At 46.6% G+C, this 2,613-nt stretch overlaps 1 protein-coding gene across 4 annotated transcripts in view; it reads right to left on the bottom strand.

The window, feature by feature from the left end:
• Positions 1–2,613, bottom strand: part of WASF3 (WAS protein family member 3) — a 169,232-nt gene that overhangs the window by 26,550 nt on the left and 140,069 nt on the right. The gene's annotated exons all lie outside the window — the stretch shown is intronic.

Below are 2,613 nucleotides of genomic sequence, written 5' to 3'. Positions count from 1 at the left end.
AATTATTTCATGATGGAACATATAGACTGATGAATTTAACTGAAAGTTTTGTGGGAAGAGAGGTGGGTGAGGGAGTTTAATGAATTTAATGCTCTCAAAACATTTGAAGTAAAAAGTCCTGGAAATGGAAGTCTTCAAATTCATGCAGAAAAAATTCAGTGTGGAAATCAACAGCAACAGTCTGCTCAAATTACTACTATATACAACATGCTTGAGTTCTAACGTGCAGAGGCTCACTCTAAAACAGCTTAGTTTCTGTGCCCATTTAGTTCTTAGCCTCTATACTAAAGGCTGATACAGATTAACTAGTAATTGGACTAAGATTAGAAAAAACTTTCTTTACTACGGGTGTCATAGTCATTCTGCCCTGCCTGGCAACAGACTCCTTCCAGGTCAGACGGTGGGACTTGCTCACTCACTGCATGTCAGATCAAAACATTGCAGTGGAACAAGTGGTTGCAGCAGTGGGTTAACACAGCCATTGCTTGTCCCCCCCACCGACATGAATACCCATCAGGGTTCCATGCCCTAGATTTTGGCAGCAGGCCCTGCCCCTGAATGCCCTGCCCTTCAGGCCACCTGAAACAATTCTGTAGGCCAAAGGCAGCCCACATGCCAGAAATCTGACACCCATGCCATACAATAGGAAAGAGCCAATCAGTAACAGCCTGTAGTCACTAATAACCAGCATGTGAAAAGCTTTATATCAACTTTGCATTATATTAGGTGGCCATACCCTTGCAATAAAGAAGCATGTTCAGCAGCTAATTTCAAACTCATATAACAGCTACAATTAAAAGTAGGCATATACATACATCTATCTGCAAGCAAAGATAATGAGAATTTAGAAGAGATGGGTTACATCAGGGCTGTGCAGTTTCTGAAAGGCCAGGGGCTGCATGCCATACCAGTTACAGGCCCTGGGCTAGACACTGAGTGGGTTCCCCAGGACTTCAGCCATATGGAAAGCACAACCCTCCAGCAGCTCATGTGGGCAGTGCAAGGCCTGCCTCCCCCATGTGACTGCTGCACAGGCAGTGTGAACACCCCCCTCCTTGCCACTGCGTGGACAGCAGTCTCGCCAGGCCCTCACCCCCTGTGCTGCTCTGCCCCAGAGATCCCCAGCCACCACAACAACAGGAGCTATAGGGAGAGTGACAGCTGGGCAAGAGCCTGCAGACTGAATGTTAATCTCTTGCAGGCTCCGTGTGGCCCACACACCACCAGTTGGAAAGCCCTGGGCTATGTAATCCATTTAAGGAGTTAGGAGTCTCTAACACCAGACTGTTGGGTGCTAGTTGATTAAACTGTTTCACAGACATGGCCTGTCCCATAATACTTTAACTGAAAAAAACCACAGGACTGATTTATATATCACACTGGATTCTTCCGGGAAGTCTACTCAAGTATAACAGGGTGTTAATTCATAGAAGAGATGCACTTGATTCCTAAAAGCAAGGATTTGATTACAGCTGTGCATTTCTTTGATTCTTAAGTTCACAATACACATTATCATCTATCACTATTATCATAGCATGTATTACTGCTTTGGCTATTCATTCTGGCTTCAAATACACAATTAAATGATCTGAGAGAATTCTCTCAGATTTGTTTTTTTCAGTAGAAAAAAACTTACCCAGAGATGCCTGAATAGATATTTGAATGCTAAGCCCTGGAAGAGCAAAATACTTACAGTGATAATGCTGTACTGCCAGAAGGCACCTGTACACACAATCTCAGTGCACTCTGCAGGCTCCTTCAGTCTGCCTGGAGACAGATGGCAACAGTGCACAGGGCAGCCCTGACAGACTGACCCAGAATATTTAGGGTCAGCCTGTGTCTCCCTGCAGCACATGGGGATTATGAAGGGGACATGTTCTGCTCCCTGCTTGACTGGAGCAGTAGAACCCAGCATGTGACAGTCTCCCAAGGGGACAGAGAAAGTACCCTGGGATGCTGGAGGATTCCGCTATGGCTTCTCTCAAAAGATCATGTTTCTCCCAGTAAACTCTTCCAGGAGTGATTAAACCCTGGTTGTTCCTGGGTTATTTTTCTCCCAGAGCAGCCAATTGTGCTCTGGGAGAAAAAATTCTGACCATCCAGATTTTAGTAGGAGAGCAGTGACTCTCCCAGGAAAAACTGAACATCCATGTGTGGCCTTTACATCATGTGTGTACATGCCTTAAAATTAAAAAAAAGTAAGAATGTGACTTATGATCCAAGCAAGCAGTTTCTTGCGACTTGAACCTTACATGATATCAGCTTGTCAGAAGGTAAATATAAAACAAGTTCATAAAAGAGCCATTTAGAGCAAGGGTGCTCAAACCTCCAGCCTGTGGCCTGCACAGCCATCACATCTGGCCCATGGGGCTCCCCATGAGTCAGGAAATTTCGCAGCAAGAGAGCAGTGGCCATTAATATGGCCACCCTCCCCCTGCCAAATCCCCAAACCCAAAACGCTCAGTCAGGGCCAGACCAGACTGCTACCCCTTCCCCAGCAGGGCTGGGCTACACCCCCCTGCTCCTGGATTGGGGCTGGCTATGCCCCCTTCCATCCCAATGGGGCCAGGGTGGGCTGGGCTAGGCCATACCCCCTTCCCCCACCCCACCACA

The sequence above is a fragment of the Gavialis gangeticus genome, unplaced genomic scaffold (assembly GCF_001723915.1).
Source record: "Gavialis gangeticus isolate Ggan-Ray unplaced genomic scaffold, GavGan_comp1, whole genome shotgun sequence".
Classification (NCBI taxonomy): domain Eukaryota; kingdom Metazoa; phylum Chordata; order Crocodylia; family Gavialidae; genus Gavialis; species Gavialis gangeticus.
The sequence above is the reverse complement of the archived record's forward strand: the minus strand, read 5'-3'. Positions and strand labels throughout refer to the sequence as shown.